Source organism: Phyllobates terribilis, unplaced genomic scaffold (assembly GCF_046119375.1).
Source record: "Phyllobates terribilis strain yellow unplaced genomic scaffold, ASM4611937v1 Scaffold_7__3_contigs__length_470593459, whole genome shotgun sequence".
Classification (NCBI taxonomy): Eukaryota; Metazoa; Chordata; class Amphibia; order Anura; family Dendrobatidae; genus Phyllobates; species Phyllobates terribilis.
Window position 1 is genome coordinate 178961832 of NW_027362767.1, and position 20387 is coordinate 178982218.

At 43.5% G+C, this 20387-nt stretch overlaps 2 long non-coding RNA genes across 3 annotated transcripts in view; one reads left to right on the forward strand and one right to left on the reverse strand.

Moving 5' to 3' along the window:
* Positions 1-6510, reverse strand: part of LOC141153046 (uncharacterized) — a 66995-nt gene extending 60485 nt beyond the window's left edge. Inside the window, exon 1 of the long non-coding RNA XR_012247222.1 lies at positions 6266-6510. This is a non-coding gene — a long non-coding RNA (uncharacterized lncRNA). The remainder of the gene's footprint in view (positions 1-6265) is intronic.
* The window catches only part of LOC141153047 (uncharacterized), a 110496-nt gene that overhangs the window by 31888 nt on the left and 58221 nt on the right, over positions 1-20387 (forward strand). The window lies entirely within an intron of this gene.

A 20387-nucleotide genomic window follows, 5' to 3' on the forward strand; every position in this document is an offset into this window, starting at 1 on the left:
GGGTATATTACAGGATGTAATTCAGGATCAGTAATGTAATGTATGTACACAGTGACTGCATCAGCAGAATAGTGAGTGCAGCTCTGGAGTATAATAAAGGATGTAACTCAGGATCAGTACAGGATCAGTAATGTAATGTATGTACACAGTGACTGCACCAGCAGAATAGTGAGTGCAGCTCTGGGGTATAATACTGGATGTAACTCAGGATCAGTAATGTAATGTATGTACACAGTGACTGTACCAGCAGAATAGTGAGTGCAGCTCTGGAGTATAATACAGGATGTAACTCAGGATCAGTACAGGATCAGTAATATAATGTATGTACACAGTGACTCCACCAGCAGAATAGTGAGGGCAGCTCTGGGGTATAATACAGTAGGTAACTCAGGATCAGTACAGGATCAGTAATGTAATGTATGTACACAGTGACTGCACCAGCAGAATAATGAGTGCAGCCCTGGAGTATAATACAGGAGGTAACTCAGGATCTGTAATGTAATGTATGTACACAGTGACTCCACTAGCAGAATAGTGAGTGCAGCTCTGGAGTATAATACAGGATGTAACTCAGGATCAGTACAGGATCAGTAATGTAATGTATGTACACAGTGACTGCACCAGCAGAATAATGAGTGCAGCTCTGGAGTATAATACAGGATGTAACTCAGGATCAGTACAGGATCAGTAATGTAATGTATGTACACAGTGACTGCACCAGCAGAATAGTGAGTGCAGCTCTGGAGTATAATACAGGAGGTAACTCAGGATCTGTAATGTAATGTATGTACACAGTGACTCCACTAGCAGAATAGTGAGTGCAGCTCTGGAGTATAATACAGGATGTAACTCAGGATCAGTACAGGATCAGTAATGTAATGTATGTACACAGTAACTGCACCAGCAGAATAGTGAGTGCAGCTCTGGAGTATAATACAGGATGTAACTCGGGATCAGTACAGGATCAGTAATATAATGTATGTACACAGTGACTGTACCAGCAGAATAGTGAGTGCAGCTCTGGAGTATAATACAGGATGTAACTCAGGATCAGTACAGGATCAGTAATATAATGTATGTACACAGTGACTGTACCAGCAGAATAGTGAGTGCAGCTCTGGAGTATAATACAGGATGTAACTCGGGATCAGTACAGGATCAGTAATATAATGTATGTACACAGTGACTGTACCAGCAGAATAGTGAGTGCAGCTCTGGAGTATAATACAGGCTGTAACTCAGGATCAGTACAGGATCAGTAATGTAATGTATGTACACAGTGACTGCACCAGTATAATAGTGAGTGCAGCTCTGGAGTATAATACAGGATGTAACTCAAGATCAGTACAGGATCAGTAATGTATGTACACAGTGACTGCACCAGCAGAATAGTGAGTGCAGCTCTGGGGTATAATACAGGATGTAATTCAGGATCAGTAATGTAATGTATGTACACAGGGACTGCACCAGCAGAATAGTGAGTGCAGCTCTGGAGTATAATACAGGATGTAACTCAGGATCAGTACAGGATCAGTAATATAATGTATGTACACAGTGACTCCACCAGCAGAATAGTGAGTGCAGCTCTGGAGTATAATACAGGATGTAACTCAGGGTCAGTAATGTAATGTATGTACACAGTGACTGCACCAGCAGAATAGTGAGTGCAGCTCTGGAGTATAATACAGGATGTAACTCAGGATCAGTACAGGATCAGTAATATAATGTATGTGCACAGTGACTGTACCAGCAGAATAGTGAGTGCAGCTCTGGAGTATAATACAGGATGTAACTCAGGGTCAGTAATGTAATGTATGTACACAGTGACTGCACCAGCAGAATAGTGAGTGCAGCTCTGGAGTATAATACAGGATGTAACTCAGGATCAGTACAGGATCAGTAATATAATGTATGTGCACAGTGACTGTACCAGCAGAATAGTGAGTGCAGCTCTGGAGTATAATACAGGATGTAACTCAGGATCAGTAATGTAATGTATGTATACAGTGACTGCACCAGCAGAATAGTGAGTGCAGCTCTGGAGTATAATACAGGATGTAACTCAGGATCAGTAATGTAATGTATGTGCACAGTGACTGCACCAGCAGAATAGTGAGTGCAGCTCTGGAGTATAATACAGGATGTAACTCAGGATCAGCACAGATCAGTAATGTAATGTATGTACACAGTGACTCCACCAACAGAATAATGAGTGCAGCTCTGGAGTATAATACAGGAGGTAACTCAGGATCTGTAATGTAATGTATGTATACAGTGACTCCACTAGCAGAATAGTGAGTGCAGCTCTGGAGTACAATACAGGATGTAACTCAGGATCAGTAATGTAATGTATGTACACAGTGACTGCACCAGCAGAATAGTGAGTGCAGCTCTGGAGTATAATACAGGATGTAACTCAGGATCAGTACAGGATCAGTAATGTAATGTATGTACACAGTGACTGCACCAGCAGAATAGTGAGTGCAGCTCTGGGGTATAATACAGGATGTAACTCAGGATCAGTAATGTAATGTATGTACACAGTGACTGCACGAGCAGAATAGTGAGTGCAGCTCTGGAGTATAATACAGGATGTAACTCAGGATCAGTACAGGATCAGTAATGTAATGTATGTACACAGGGACTGCACCAGCAGTATAGTGAGTGCAGCTCTGGAGTATAATACAGGATGTAACTCAGGATCAGTAATGTAATGTATGTACACAGTGACTGCACCAGCAGAATAGTGAGTGCAGCTCTGGAGTATAATACAGGATGTAACTCAGGATCAGTAATGTAATGTATGTACACAGTGACTGCACCAGCAGAATAGTGAGTGCAGCTCTGGAGTATAATACAGGATGTAACTCAGGATCAGTAATGTAATGTATGTACATAGTGACTGCACCAGCAGAATAGTGAGTGCAGCTCTGGAGTATAATACAGGATGTAACTCAGGATCAGTACAGGATCAGTAATGTAATGTATGTACACAGGGACTGCACCAGCAGAATAGTGAGTGCAGCTCTGGAGTATAATACAGGATGTAACTCAGGATCAGTAATGTAATGTATGTACACAGTGACTGCACCAGCAGAATAGTGAGTGCAGCTCTGGAGTATAATACAGGATGTGACTCAGGATCAGTACAGGATCAGTAATGTAATGTATGTACACAGTGACTGCACCAGCAGTATAGTGAGTGCAGCTCTGGAGTATAATACAGGATGTAACTCAGGATCAGTACAGGATCAGTAATGTAATGTATGTACACAGGGACTGCACCAGCAGTATAGTGAGTGCAGCTCTGGAGTATAATACAGGATGTAACTCAGGATCAGTACAGGATCAGTAATGTAATGTATGTACACAGTGACTGCACCAGCAGAATAGTGAGTGCAGCTCTGGAGTATAATACAGGATGTAACTCAGGATCAGTAATGTAATGTATGTACATAGTGACTGCACCAGCAGAATAGTGAGTGCAGCTCTGGAGTATAATACAGGATGTAACTCAGGATCAGTACAGGATCAGTAATGTAATGTATGTGCACAGTGACTGCACCAGCAGAATAGTGAGTGCAGCTCTGGAGTATAATACAGGATGTAACTCAGGATCAGTAATGTAATGTATGTACATAGTGACTGCACCAGCAGAATAGTGAGTGCAGCTCTGGAGTATAATACAGGATGTAACTCAGGATCAGTAATGTAATGTATGTACATAGTGACTGCACCAGCAGAATAGTGAGTGCAGCTCTGGAGTATAATACAGGATGTAACTCAGGATCAGTACAGGATCAGTAATGTAATGTATGTGCACAGTGACTGCACCAGCAGAATAGTGAGTGCAGCTCTGGAGTATAATACAGGATGTAACTCAGGATAAGTACAGGATCAGTAATGTAATGTATGTACACAGTGACTGCACCAGCAGAATAGTGAGTGCAGCTCTGGAGTATAATACAGGATGTAACTCAGGATCAGTACAGGATCAGTAATGTAATGTATGTACACAGTGACTGCACCAGCAGAATAGTGAGTGCAGCTCTGGGGTATAATACAGGATGTAACTCAGGATCAGTAATGTAATGTATGTACACAGTGACTGCACCAGCAGAATAGTGAGTGCAGCTCTGGAGTATAATACAGGAGGTAACTCAGGATCAGTACAGGATCAGTAATGTAATGTATGTACACAGTGACTGCACCAGCAGAATAGTGAGTGCAGCTCTGGAGTATAATACAGGATGTAAATTAAGATTAGTACATTAACAGCGCCACTCTTGTCTACAGGCTGTGTATGGTATTGCAGCTGTGCATGTCATGGGAATATTTCTATATGACATAGGATGGCTGTTTCTGATAGGAGCTCACATGTGTGACTCCCTTGTTTTCTGTACTGTGCTGCATCATTAGACATCTGTGTTTTTGCCAAAAAACTTCCAAACTGAAAACAAACAAACAATAAAGCTACAGCGCTGATGTAGGTCTATATTCATTATGCCGGAATGCGAGTTTAACTTTAAACCAAGACCCCTCCTATGGGGCGATGTGATTGGCTGGCAGACGCTGAGGTCTTGCAGAGATGTGAGGTTCTGCCTGGTAACAGGAAGCTTGAAATAGCTCCAAACATGATTTCTTCAAAGTCACATGACAGATTTCTCAGAAAGTGCAGGGGGGGTGGGGGGATTAACACATTTTTGGTATATGGGAAGAAGACTTAAACTTTAACCAAATATCAAAGGCAGCATCTAAACAAACTGCAACTTTAGAAACCACTCTGAATACAGAAGCGCAGGGTAAACATCCTATTTCTGCTGAACTGTCTCTTTTTCTCAGAATAGTTTGCAACATTGCCAAACACCTCTCTGCAAAAAAAATAGATAAAGCCGTAAATGTATCGACATTGACTTCAGAAACCGGCCACCAATATACACGCTGTCCCCAGTGATTGACAACAAAAAAATACCCTAGTGGGGTCTTCCGAAACCTGATAAATCACGCGTGCAATAAATCCCCCAACTATCCGGTCAGTGATCACAAATCGGGGAATCCCTTTAAGGTTTGGAGCCGCCTTAAAAGCAAGGTCCAGCTTACACAGCACTCTCTTTCCATTTGCAGTTTGGGCCCAATCTGGACAAGCAACTGCAATTGACTCAGAATCAGGGGTCTGTATTTTCTTGCATTTTTTTTTCTTATTTAAAGAGAATTTCACTTTTTGTAAAAATGTGCATTTCTTTTACCTAGTATAAATGCCGCTCTTCTCCTGAATCCGGCGATGTTTTTCTTTTGTTCCTGCGCCTCTTTGTTTCTGAGATATGACTTCTTTTTTTCCTGTATAGAAATCTAATCTTTCAGCCAACTGGGTGCGGTCCTAAAGAAAACACCCACTTGGCAACATGGCTAGATTTATGTACAGGGAAGAAACGGCCATATCTCAGGAACGGAGAGGCGCAGAAATACAAGAAAAACAGCGCCGGATTCAGTAGAACAGCGGCATTTACACCAGGTACAAAAAATACATATTTATAGAAAATGACAAGTCCTCTTAAAGGTGGAAATATTCTTTAAAGGGAATGTAATACCTATTTACTGTATCTTGTGTGTACGGATCTATAGACAGGGCACCGGCTGTACTATTTGCTGATGGAGCCATAGCTTCTAGGGCAGCAGGATCGAGTCTCCCAATATTGGGCTCAGGGTCGGGGTCGGTCTTCATTCATGACCTCCGTCAGTTAGCAACATTGGAGAGATTCTACAATGGGCATCTTTAGCTCTGGAGGACCTTTTATTATTTAATATAACCACTGTGTAGTTCCTAATGGGTGGCCCTGATGATTTTCCCTATTGCTAGGGGACAACTCAACCTTGACATATGTGTATACCTAAATACTAGTGCAATACCGGAAACCTGATGTTTTTCTGTAAAGGTGATGCAGTCCTGTGTTTGCATAAATGGTATTCCCCCGGCACGGCTTCACAAGGAGGAGCAGGTGGCAAGTGCACTAGGTGATACCGGTGGTCCCCAGGGACCATTTGATGCGTATACAGAAATGATGGGAGGACACAGATGAGTGAAAAGCCACAGCACAATGACTTCTGAACTCATCCAAGTCAACTACAGCTCAACTCCATTTTTATAAAACTTGGCAGGGTTGTCACTGTCCAGATTTTGTCAGAGGACCAAGAGTGAGCGGGTTTTTTTTAAGGAGCATTTCATCATAGTAACTTTTATCCAATGTGTTGTAGGGATTGTACTCACTCAGGTGCGGTGCGAGGCAAACAGGAGGCATGTTCCTTTAAATGTCCAGTACGGTTTATTGGCTTCATAAACCGGTCAGAAAGTAAAATTCAAGCAAACAGCCTTTAGGGCAGGCAAAAACAAAAAAACAGTCCTTTAAGCAAAGTCTTTGGTAAACCGGACCTGTGGTCACACAGGCTGGTAAGTATCCAGCACACAGCTCAGTCTGGAGACAACACACACAGGAGACCTTCTCCCTCCAAACACAGACCATGTACCAAACAACAACCTCCATTAAATAGGCTGTTAACCACACCCAGAGGTGAGGTATGTGGATAGCAAGACTCACCCATCTCTCAAACTGCCCGCAACTTGGTCCCAGGTGCACCATTTAGTCCTCTTAGTGCTTGCGTGCACTAGAGAAAATACTCCGGGTTACATCACAGAGACCAGCCATCTCTGTGATACATACCTCCCATCGACTACGCAACCATTAGCCATCTTACATACCTCCCCCCTCTGCCTAAAGCCGTGGGGCTTGGCACCTTCTACTACCAAACAGGGGATTCTCGAGAGGGCATCGACATTACCATGCAGCTTCCCTGCTCTATGTTCTACATTTGAAGTTGAAGTCCTGTAGGGCTAAAAACCAGCGGGTGACCCTGGAATTTTTTCCCTTTGTTTCCCTCATCCATCTGAGTGGGGCATCGTCGGATACTAATCTAAATTTTCGACCTAACAGATAGTACTGTAACGTGTCCACTGCCCACATTATGGCCAAACACTCCTTCTCTATGACCAAATAATTTTTATCACAGGAGGACAGCTTTCTGCTCAGGTAGATTGCAGGGTGCTCCTTCCCGTGTATCTCCTGGGAAAGGACTGCTCCTAAACCAACATCTGAGGCATCTGTCTGGAGTATAAACTCTTTCTTGAAGTCGGGGGCAACCAGGACCGGTTGCCTACACAGAGCCACTTTCATCTCTTGAAAGGCCGTCTCTGCCTCTTCAGACCATTTGGCCATTGCTGATTTCGTCCCCTTAAGGAGGTCAGTCAGGGGTGCAGCCATTATGGCAAAGTTTGGGATGAACCTCCTGTAGTATCCCATGATCTCCAGGAAGGCTCTAACCTGCTTTTTTGACAGCGGTCTCGGCCAGGTTTGAATTGCCTCCACTTTACTGATTTGGGGTTTGATCTCGCTTCTACCAACTACATAACCCAGGTATTTGGCTTCTTCTTTCCCCATGGCACATTTTCAGGGGTTTATTGAAAATCCCGCCTTCCTTAGAGCATCAAACACCGCCTGGACCTTTTCCAGATGACTCTCCCAGTCGGGGTGAAGATAACAATAGCGTCCAGGTATGCCGCGGCGTATTGCTTATGGGATGCAAGGATTCAATCCATAGCTCTCTGGAAAGTTGCAGGAGCCCCCTGCAGTCCAAACGGCATCCGGACATACTGAAAGCATCCATCCAGTTTAGAAAACGCAGTCTTCTCCTTGGCTCCCTGTGCCATGGGGATCTGCCAATATCCTTTCGTCAAATCCAAGGTGGTTATGTACCTTGCTGGCCCAAGTCTCGCAATCATTTCATCGACACCTGGCATGGGATATGCGTCAAACTTGGAGACCTTATTCAACTTCCGATAGTCGTTGCAGAACCTCCATTCACCATCGGGCTTTGGGACCAGGACAATCGGGTTTGACCTACTGCTCTTGGATTCCTCAATGACCCTGAGTTTCAACATACAAGCCACCTCTTTGGAGATCACTTTCGCAATCCTCTGCTGCATCAGTGCAACGTGCTTGATTACGCTTCTGTGGGGAGTGACTTCGGCTTCCCAGGTTTCCTTGGCTATATTCAGGAGACCTTGCGAATGTCGGCCATACAGAATTTTGAATGGCGAGAACCCCGTAGATGCCTGTGGAACCTCTCAGATGGAGAACAACAGATACAGTAGGAAACAGTCCCAGTCTCTACCATCCTTTTCTATGGCCTTCCTCAGCAAACCTTTCCTCCAGGCCATCTGTCTGAGGATGGTACACTGAAGTTCTCAGTTGGGAGATTTGCCGGACCTTGCATAACTCTCTCATCACCTTACTCATAAGAGGTCTTCCCTGGTCAGTCAAGATCTCCTTTGGTAAACCAGTCCGGGAGAAAACTTGGACCAATTTGAGAGCTATACTCTTTGCGGAGGAGTTTCTCGGGGGAATTGCTTCCGGATAGCGTATGGCATAGTCCAGGAAGACTAAGATATATTGATGCCTGCGAGCAGATTTAACCAGGGGACCGACCAAGTCCGTGGCAATTCTCTCGAACGGCACTTCAATAATGGACAATGGCACGAGGGGACTTTGAAAGTGAGAGATGGGGGCGATTAACTAGTACGTAAGGCAGGACCTGTAATACTTTAATATTTCCCGGTGACACCCGTGCCAATAGAACCTCTGCATAATCCATTCCTGCGTTTTCCCACCCCTAAGTGTCCCCCCAAGATATGCGAATGGGCCATGTCCAACACCTTCCGTCTATAGGGACCCGGCACTATTAACTGTTCCACCAGCTCTTCCCTCACTTTTGTGGCCCAGTACAACAACACCCCACTCATCATAAAATAGGGAAAACTTGTGTCAGCCCCCGACTCCTGTGCAACCCCATTTATGAGGGTGACATTATTGAAGGCTTCCTTCAGAATTAGGTCCCTATGTTGGGCAGACTCAAAAATCTCACTGGTCACCCCTAACTCCGGAATGTCAGTCTCAGGGGACACTACCTCCTCATCCCCCACAAGGACACAAAAGGGAAACCTTGGGTGTGGTGATACCTCATCAGGGTTAAATGGTTTCCTGTCTGAGCCAGTGAACCTGAAACCCTTCCCCCACAGATCCCAAAATAAACAAAAGTCCCGGCCTATAATTATAGGGTGCAACAAGTCCTGAATGACGCCGACCTCGTCGGACTCAGTACTGTGGGCCATTTCAATGTCCACTCTGGCCATAGGGTAGTCCCTAGCATCACCATGAATGCACCGTACGCTGACTTTTTTCCTCGGGATCAGTTAGAGAGGAAGGGTGGCCCTCACAAGGGTCACCAGACTCCCGGAATCTAGCAGTGCCGTTACCTCCCGCCCGTTCACCTTCACGGGACATACTTGAGGCCTCTCGCTGGGTGGAAAGTTCACACTGCAGACCGGATGCGCTTAATATGAACAACGGCATCCTATGCTGCAGTCCATAGGCTCAGGGGACAACTTGCGGCTATATGGCCTGGGCCGTGGCACTTCCAGCAAATGACATCACCGCAAGGGACCTTGGGCATCACCTCCCCCGCCCCTTTGGACCTTGGATGCCCCACCCCCTTTTGGGCCTCCGCCCCCTTTTGGGACCCCCAGTATGGAGTGGGCTGCCTTCCCAAAGAATCTTCAACCCCCTGGTATCTCTCGACCAGTCCGACCAGTTCATCCGCATTCCGGGGATCCCTCTGCGCAACCCAAGTCTGTATGGGCCTAGGTAGAGAGTGCACAAACCGGTCCATCACCACCCGCTCTACCATCTGCGCAGACGTAGAAGACTCCGGCTGTAGCCACTTCTGGACCAAGTGCAAACATTTGGGAGCGACGTGGTTTGTCCCAGTGATACTCCCAGCGGTGAACCCGCTGCACCCTGATAGTCATTGTCACCCCCAAGCGCGCTAGAATCTCAGTTTTTAGCTTGCCATACTCTTTGGCGTCCTGCAAAGCTAAATCATAGTACGCCTTCTGGGGCTCTCCCATCAAGTATGGCGCCAGTACCTCTGCCCACTTCTCTGGCGGAAGTTTCTCCCTCTCGGCAACCCTTTCAAACACCATCAGGAAGGCCTCAACGTCATCCCCCGGGGTCATTTTTTGTAAGGCCCGTCTTACTGCCTTCCGGACGTGGGTGTCATCAGCCGGACTTGGGGTTGGGGTGCTCGTCCTGCCCTGGATGGCAGTTTCCAGAAGCTGCATCTGCTGCCGTTGTTCCTGCTGGTGCTGCTGGATCTGCTGTAACAACAGCCTGTTGAACTCCTGCTGCTGTGACTGGACCAAGTGTTTCAGCAGGTCCTCCATCTTGTCTGGCGATGCTTGCTGGCTTGCGACAGACTTGACCCAGGACATGCAGTCCTTCCTGTAGCAGTCACACGTCTCTGCTGGGAACGCTGCCCGCACGTCTAACACCAATTATAGGGATTGTACTCACTCAGGTGCGGTGCGAGGCAAACAGGAGGCATGTTCCTTTAAATGTTCATAGCGCTTTATTGGCTTCATAAACCGATCAGAAAGTAAAACTAAAACAACAGCATTTAGGGCCGGCCAAAACAAAGTAAACAGTCCTTTAAGCAAAGTCTTTGGTAAACCAGACCTGTGGTCACACAGGTTGGTAAGTATCCAGCACACAGCTCAGTCAACACACAGGAGGCCTTCTCCCTCCAAACACAGACCATATACCAAACAACAGCCTCCATTATATAGGCTGCTAACCACACCCAGAAGTGAGGTATGTGGGTACCTGGACCCACCCATCTCTCAAACTACCCATAACCCAGCTCCCAGGTGCACCAAACGATCCTCTTAGTGCTTATGTGCACTAGAGAACATTACGGGCTACATCATAGAGACCAGCCATCTCTATGACACATACCGCCCATCGACTACACGACCATTAGCCACCTTACAGTGTATATGCGTTTAGTATTTCTGGTGGTGTAAAGTGATGGAAGTGTTAATAGTAATTTCTAATATACCTGGTGGTCCAGAGGTATCATGGGTCTATAAGTAATAGCCCTCGTGGGCTAGGGTTATTAGTTAAAGGGGTTTTCTCAACATTGTTGTTAAGAAATCTACCACTTCCCTGTACTTCCATTTTTCTGTTTGCCAGGGTTTGGTGCACTCCTGATTTATTGGTAGTTCAGACCGTTGGACCGAACTGCGTTCTGTTCATTGTTACAAGCAGAGGCAGCTTTCCATTGGCAGCATCAGAGGAGTACAAGGGCACTGTAGCTGGCTGGATCTTGCATTCTGGACAGTTTTAGAGCAGTGCTTACAAAGTCTATAGCAAAGAGCCTGTAAGTGCTACGCTCTTTGCCTTGGAGGCTGATCACCGCTGATAGACTGCAGTGGTGGCTGGTGACTTAGGCAATTGGCAGTAACCATCAAAATAAAAGATCCCTGCATTTTTGATCTTGTTTTTTCCAACCACTTTGCAATTTTGCCTATTTAAGAAGTTGAGACAACCCCTTTACTACTTGATATTATATGTGTGTAACTATAATTTTTCCTGAACTGCTCGGAAACCACCTAGAGTTTGCCTATATCATAATGACCCTTTTGTTCATGCCCCCTCTCATAAAATAGATGGGCATCCTAGGTGACCGTGAGAAGGGAAAACATGAGAAGGTTCACCCTAATTTTGGAGAAAGAAGATGGAGCCAAATTGATCAGGACCCCTTACCATGACAGAGCTCTATACTTGGTTCCCTGCGGTTGCGTGAACTCCTCTTTGGCCGAGATCCCCCCATCATGTATGCTCCGCTCAGTAGAAAAAGGGAGTGAGCTGCAACTTATCTCTAAAGAATGAATGGATTGGGCAGCTAAAATCTAGCAGCCCCATCCTAATCTCTTCCTACGTTGGTCATCAGGGTAGAAGGTCCTCGCAATAGACAGTTGGCCAATATATATCCAGTATGTATGGACTTATCCTATTATAATGCCTGAACAGACCTGATAATTATGTAGAATGAAGGCTGCCACATTCTTCTTTAATTCTTTAGAATTTTTTTATTTCCCCCCAGCAGTAAAATGAAAAAAAAGTATTTTGCATATGTTGTAGGGCCGTTCCAGATATCACGATAATCTTAGATGGTTGTCGGCTCTGCGCGTCTCATGCAAAATGAGAACTGACTGTTTTCAAAGATTATAAAGATTAAAGTTTCCAAGTTCATTATCTGCGATGTCCATCTATAACCGAAAGCAAACATAAATGTGCAGAAAATAGATGAATATACACTTACTGACGTCTAGAAATATACAAAAAAAAGTCATAAAATACTTAAAAGATCTCTTATAAAGGAAAGGTCCATATTTCAGCACCAATTTACAGTATACTAAAAAATACAATGTCCATAAATAACTGCATAACTATCTCGCCCGTCGGTGCTCAGAGGTGGAAGACATCCATGGTGCCAACGATCTACAGTAGATAATAGAAGATAAGAAATTCCCATTTTTCCTGTCTATTTTGTTTTATGCTACATGTGTCCTTCAATTTTACTGTTCCTTAAACAAGTCCTGGCACTTGTCATAAAGATGTAATTTTTACCTTGGTGTAAATGCCGCTGTTCTTCTGAATCCGGCGATGTTTTTCTTTTGTTCCCGCGCCTCTCCGTTCCTGAAATATGGCTCCTTCTACCCTGTATGGAAATGTAGTGGGTTTTTGGACAACTGGGCGTGATCTGCAGATGGGAATTTAATATCACACCCACTTGACTAACAAGAGTAGATTTTTATACTGAGAAGAGAAGACCATATCTCAGGAACAGAGATGCGTTGTCACTGGTGTGACAGACAGTCGCTCTGGAGCCGGCTGCAGAAGGTCACTGCACTTGGCATTGCAGACGCCTTCTTAATCCTCTCATCTCTTTAGTATTGTTATATCCTTCTTTCTTTAGGACCCAGCAGCTTCCTCCACCTTCTGCTGCTGATTGACACACCCTTGCTTTCTAGTTAAATACTCTCAGTTTCTCCAGGGAGTCGCCGGTGACAGTTCTATGTACCTCTGTGCAGGCTTGGAGCACAAGCAGTTGGCTAGTTTCTTCTCTGGTGCCCTTGGAGGACAGTTGGCGTTGTCTCTCTTGTGTCTGCTCAAGCTAAGTATATCCCCTTTGTTTGTCTACCTTGTTGTCTTTAGTTTGTAGTAGGGCTTGACTAGAGCTCACCCTGTCCCCTCCCTATCTAGGGTCAAGCTCTAGGGACATTCAAGTCTTAGGTTCCTGCTCTGTGATAGGTGCGGAACCTATATAGTGACGGTAGGGTGGGCAGAGTAATATTAGATCTGCCTAAGGGTCTCCATTCCCCCTTTCCTTAGTGTTTGGGCTTCCTCCCCCTCTTCCCTTCGTGTTGCACTTAGTCTTTCCCTCACCTTGCGTGACAGGCGTACAAACAAAATAAAAGCATCACCGGATTTAGGAGAACATCAGCATTTACACCAGCTAAAAAATCCATGTTTATGGCAAGTTATGGGCCTTCTTTAATGTGTTCTGTGGAAGGAACATAAATGAACTCATTCTGGAAAACCATTTATTCTAGTTTTTAATGGGTTGTTCTACAGTAAATAAAATATTTGCATTTTACAACTAACATTTACTTCTTATTAGCATTTATGGGCCCCATTTGTTTGTTGCTGCTTGTTCAGTCTCAGACTTTGGCCTATTTTTAGCCCATTTTAATTTAGAATATGGGTACCAAGGCTTTTATATTTTTCTGTCTGTCCTAAAGGGACTGTCTTCAGCCAACCGCTTTTGTTACTTATATAAGTCTACAGTCAGTTAAAATATCAACTTTGGGAAACTTACAATTGACCTATAGTGTAAATTGGGCTTTTCGCAACACTTTCATGCAATTCTATAGAGTGGGACCACACATGATCTTTCTGCCGAAAATGGACCTAAAGCCCATTGACACTACTATATGTCTATGGGTAAATGGGTGGTTACTGTTATTGACTGCTGTCCTGTCACACACTGTCTCTAATGTCTATTCAGTATTTTCAAGTTTTCTCTCCCTATCTCTGTGGCTAAGCTGTGACGTGCTCTCACTATCCAGATTTACTACAAAACAGCTGCTGCATTCTCTGCCTCTGCTTTTATACAGGCTAAGATAATCTCCCCTAATTGACTGTGCTATACATTATGATGCAATTGCTGCAAGGTTATGAGGTCACTTCAACCTTCTCTGGTTCTTACAATCTTCTGCTTTGTACAAAATGAAAAGAGATTTTTTTTTCAATTTGCTCGAATCAAATAGCAAATTGTTTGAATCCTTTGGATCCAGAGTAGGCTGAGTTCACTCCTATCAGAAGTGTAGGAAAAGAAAAAGTAACCTGTTTAGAATTTTAGAACATAATGAAGTGGATCCACTTGATTGCTGGATCTTCTAAGATTCCTCATCTGCACATTACGCTACAATATTGTGTGGTTTATTTTTGGAGTGTCACCAGCTTTGTTTGCATGAATTGCTGAGCCTTCAAAAACTAAAAAACTTTTCTTGGGCTTTATAGATATTATCTGTTTTGTTATTATATAGACAGAATCATTGTGCCCATGGAACCACCTACAAACAGCTTCAGATTTACAGCGAAACACTACGGAACCTCTTAGAGATGACTACCTAAAACTGAACCAAAAAATAGACTTGTAGAAAACGGTCCTCTCAAAGATGGTGGTCAATATGCACAATGCATGATAGAACTGAAAAACTGTCACGAGAAATCTGGTAGGGATAATGGGGTGGTCTTCTCAAAGTGGAGGTCTTCATCCAGAGGTTGCACTCTAAAGATTCTAAAGGTAGTCTAAAATTAACAAATCGGTTGTATGTTGCCAACATGATGGCATTTTGCTTTGGTTCATCACATTCAAATTAGGTCTCTAGAATGAGATTGGGGTTACCACCACACAGAACAAGATGGTGCTGAATGGTCTTGTCCTAGAACTTATTTGTTAAATTTTCCACCCATTGAGGGTGAAACACCCATGTTTCGTTGGTCACTAGAACACAACATGGTTCCTTGCAGATATAAGTAATAATAAATGGAGTTGGTGCCAATCCATTCGGAGGACCTCGTCCATCAGCCTGGTCCATCTGTGATCTTCGGGTGGAAGTCCTGAGAGCCACCTCCTACTTCCCGGCATATATAGCTCTTCTTTTGATTAGCCAACCTGGTGAGATGTCACATGTGCGTGATGCCGCAACGATAACGTCTCTCCAAGATTATTAATCAAAAAAAGAGCCAAGGATTCCGGGAAGTAGGAAACAGTTTTCAGGGCTTCGGTCCAGCATCTCCAGACTACTGACCTGCCCACTGAAGTGGGTCCTGCAAATCGAAACTCCATTAATGAGACATACAAAGAGGTCCTAGTGCCTACGAGAGTCTAAAGGCCCTTCTTGCACAAAATAACCTGTGTACCACAATGACTTGGAGGAAAGGGTCACTGTGGTTCAAAAATATGTAGATTTTAACCAACTCTACTTATACAGTGTCTTGCCCTCCTTCCAAGCCCCAGCTCACATTTATACGGCTATATATCATAGCACAATATTTTATATTCTTCCAATTCCAGTCATTAGCAGCTGCGAGATTACAATGTTCTCATGGTTATGTCATTGAAAAATAACATGATATACACCAGCCTTATCTTTCGGAACCTTTTGAAGTCTCCCAGGATTTATGGAGCCTAAGTCTGATCTCTCTAGACTGTGTTTTTTCTTTTTTTTGCTTATCACAAGGGCATTAATCTTTGTGCTTTGTTTTTATGCTGGTGCCAATAACAGAAGTAGTCTGACCTTGAGGAGGTAAACTATTTAGGAAAAATATTCAGTGAAAAAAAACAAAAAAACAAATTTCCATGTGCTCTAACTGAATGACGGCTACTTCCTACCTTGGAATATATTAACATTCCTTTAGGGTGATACCAATAGTCTGGAACTCGCCCAAAATTCAAGTTGGGTAATGTCAACCAATTTGGAATTTTCAGGATCTAAGATCAAAAAGTAAAAGGAACCAAGTGCTAGAGCTGAATACCAACATTTGATTGTGGCCACATGCAGTTTAATAGGATGTTCCAAATATGCAACCCTTAAAGGGAACCTGTCACCAGATTTTTTCTACCCCATCGGAGAGCAGCATGATGTATGGGCAGAGATCCGGATTATGTTGCGATTAAACACTGTTTTATCTGCTACAGATCTCCCAGTTTTCTATATAACTGCTGCCAACATCACTGATTGGCAGCTTTCTGTGTACACTATGCATAGGCAGAAAGCTTCCAAACAGTGGTGAGGGCGGGGTGGGACTACTAGGCAGCAGGACAATAGTCCTCTAGTGATAATCTCCTGCTTATAAAACAGTGATTTTATAAAAACTACGCTACGCAGCCCAGTAAATGACACATCACTGGAATCAGGGTCTTTACCCTACATTATGCTTCTCTTCCATTAGGTAGCCAAAACCTGGTCACAGATTTCCTTTAAGAAGATCTTAGATCTAAGAAGACTCTGAGCACCTAGGTTTAAAGGAAATGGGTCAGATTGAGCAAGCCGTCTTATCTACCAGCAGCATATTTTAGGGCCCACCATACACCTTAGAATAAAGTTTTCCAAAAATGCTGGCAGCATTGCCTGACAATCTAATGTGTATGGTGGCTTCCCAACTCTCCCCAAATAAATGATGTTGGGTAGACGATCTTAGATTGATATATACTTTTGTGGAAAAAGATTCATTATAACTTGTAATTCTATGAACTTAAATCTCTGCTCATTCTCAGAGATCAGTGGGCGGTCCTATTCAGTGATTGACAGCTATTTCTGCTCAAACAAGAGAAGGCTATGCATCATTGGCTGACACCAATCGTAGGAACACTAAGCCCAGATTGAGCAGTGATTTCACTTAATAATTCACAATTTTTTTTTATACTTCTATACTTTGATGCTGGTAGGTTGGACAGCATTTTCATGGTGGCGGATTCTCTTTAGGTTGAACTCATTCAGTTACAGGCAGCTGAAGAAAAATATTCTTCAAAAACACTTACTGTGACCAGAGTGGAACAAGACAGTCTTGGGCCCTTGGACGTGAAAAATCCCTAGTGGACAAACATTGCTCAACATGAGAGTCTCAACGAACTAACTGACGGTAAAACACTAGTGAAGGAACAGCCTCATCGACTGGTCCATTGCTGGTCCTGACTTTGGAGATTATTGATGTATGGATTTGAGGCTATTACTTGACCATTTTTTTTACATCAACAAATTTAGTTGAGAACTCAACAATCAGACCCCCGATTATGGGTCAGCCAGTTGGGTGACTAGGCATTTTACTAAGATGGGTTGACTCACCACTACTTACAGAAATTTTCCACCGAGAACTTATGACTTGCAACTAAAGAGAGAACAATTACCCTCACAATTTTCCATAATTTGTTCCAAGCATGTTTTTTTTTTGGAGATCTTTCATCTCATCAGACCATGGTGTTTACTGCAGACTGGAAGTTGGACAATCCTTGATGTCGTAAGTGAATTTAGTGGAATATAAAAGTCTCGCCTGTGTGTATGGAATGTTAATTAAAGGCTGAACCATGATGCCAAATATAATTATCACTAACAAGAGATGATGACTGTGACATGGCTGGTGTGACTAAAGGGTTTCCTGCCTAGTATATGTGACAGAAGGCAGGAACATCAAGACCTACTTTCCAGATGCTGACATGAAACAACACCTACACTTGTTTATAGGTATTACACTGGGTGTAAAAGGTTCATTGCACTTTTCTATGCAGTAAAAAAAAGAATGTACAACCTCGATGAAGGCCAAATAGAACAGGAGCTTTTAGGGGCCTCTATCTACATCCTCAAAATGTGGTTACACAAATGTCCATAGCCTAAATATGACTTCTGAGGATGATATCCACCTTCATCATCAAGTTGATTCCAGAAAGACGCCCTAATAATTCTTGACTATGAGATGTTAATAGAAGTTTGAGAAGATGGGTCAAACCTCTTTGAAATGGTCTTCTAGGGGATTGGTCTTCTCAAAGAACAGGGTCCATGTACATACCATAGGATAAAATAGAACTAAAACCCGATCTTAGAAACACTTGGTCTTGATCAGTAGTGGTCTTCTCGAAGAGGTTTCGTTTTGGAGAGCATTGGCATAAATGTTTGCTTCTCGACTTTATCGAAAGGATGATGAGGAGCTCCATAGGCTGCTGAACCTGATCAATTGACTGGTAAAGGAAGATAAAGCCAATAGATATTAAGACTTCCATCGAATGTTCACAAAATGGCGTTGAAGAGAAGATACTTCATTATCACTCCCCTAAATATCTCAACTAAACGCAGAAACATACTTTGAAATATAAACTTAGAGTAGATGCCTATGGTTTATTTGATTAGAACTTAGAGAGAGCACTGGTAAAAAGTCTAAAAAAATCTACATTTTAGCTTTTTATCTTGAGCTTTATAGACCACAAAGCGGGCACGTAGGAAAGAAGGCCAAGATAGAACATACCGCTAGTTTCCCATCTTGGGACAGGAGGACCTGGTATTTTTTTCTTCTTTCTATTCGACTTCAGAGAACAGGACTTTATTACCCTTAGCACATTGCCCAAACTTAACCTGAAGATGGGACCCTCATGGTACTTGCTATAGGTGTTGATTGTTGCCTATTTGGCATGTATACCTGAATAGTTGGATATTGGGCTAATTCAAAATCATTGGGGCTGTCTGTGATATTTTGTTACAAAGTTTTAAGTTCTTAACTTTTTTCGGCCAACCATTCATGGTCCAGTTTTTTCTAGAGAAGATACAGAATTATTATTTACACCCATGACTAAGTTGTCTCAGATGTTAGGGAACTATTACAAGAAGCAATGATTGTGAACGATCATTCATAGGAACTCTTATTTCCTATGATTACCCCATGGAAAAATTGTTACCGAATTACGTTGACCCAAACACCAACATTGATTAACAGTAATTCCAACCACGAAAATAAGGGATGTGCTGAAACAATTGTACAAATGGTTGATCAGACCAAGCCTTCAGAACTATTTTTTTATGTAGAATAAATTAAGCAAGTCGCGATTGTTTTCCTAGACGGTTGATCGATGCTCATTATAGGCAGTTCATCTTCGTGTGTGAAAGGATTCTTAGTAACGTGATTTCTCCAGTAAATCCAGATTGCTAATTACACATTGAATCACCAGTGCTCGTGTTGGCATCTCCCAGTCCATGTGCTGCTGTTACCTGCTCTAACATTGCTTGCATGTTTGCTTGCATTATATTCCTCACCTTTAGACTCTGATAACAGCGCAGTCTTGGTATTCACTAATACAAAGGAGTAAAAGAATGTCAAGATGATACCTCCTTCCACAGACCTAAGCAAACGAAGAACACTTGTGTAAAGGTGGTTTTGTTATCGAGTCTCTATGGAGAACACAATGTTCTGTAGAAAATTCAGGACTCAGATAAAAGTGCAACCAGGTGATAGCAAGGAGTAGCAAACATAATGCCTACTTTTGTGTTAGAACCGTATCTTGAAATTTTCCATGCAGGATCTCCCAGATTTGTAACCAGACCCACCCACCAACCATTTATACCCCTGCGGTCTTGGAGCATGTGAAGGACCAGGATCCAGGAGTGACTGCTGCCTTTGCACCCACTATGGTTACACCATTGGTTTGCTTACTGTGCAGAGGACTTGTGCAGAGATTGATCACTATATGTAGACTTGAACCTGAAGTAAGCCATAAGGTCTCCATTAAATAAGGCAATAGTTCCTCATGGGCATTCCCTAATATGGCACATCCATTGCCTAATGACAGGAAGCAGTAATTGTGAAGAACCCCTTTAAGATGGACCAGTGGTGTAATTTAAAGATTGCTGGTCTCAATATAAAAATTTGTGGCACACCCTCCACCTAAAGCCCCCGTCTCACATAGCGAGATCGCTGTGTCACGGTTTTAGCGACGCAACAGCGACCTCACCAGCGATGTCGCTATGTGTGACACTTTGCAGCGATCAGGCCCCTGCTGTGAGGTCGCTGATCGCTGCAAAGTGTCCTGGACCATTTTTTGGTCGTTGCCCTCCCGCTGGTCAGCACACATCGCTGTGTGTGACCAGCGATCAGGCTGGTAACCATGATAAACAATGGGTTACTAGGTGCGCGTGTGCCCCTAGTAACCTGCTGTTTATCATGGTTACCAGCCTGCTCCTGCTTCAGCAGGCTGGTAACCAGGAGCAGGACATTGTGGAAAGATTCTTTCCACGATGTCGCTGCTTCCCTGATCGCTGGTGAGCCTGCCTGTTTGACAGCTCACCAGCGACCACATAGCGACGCTGCAACAATCCCTGACAGGTC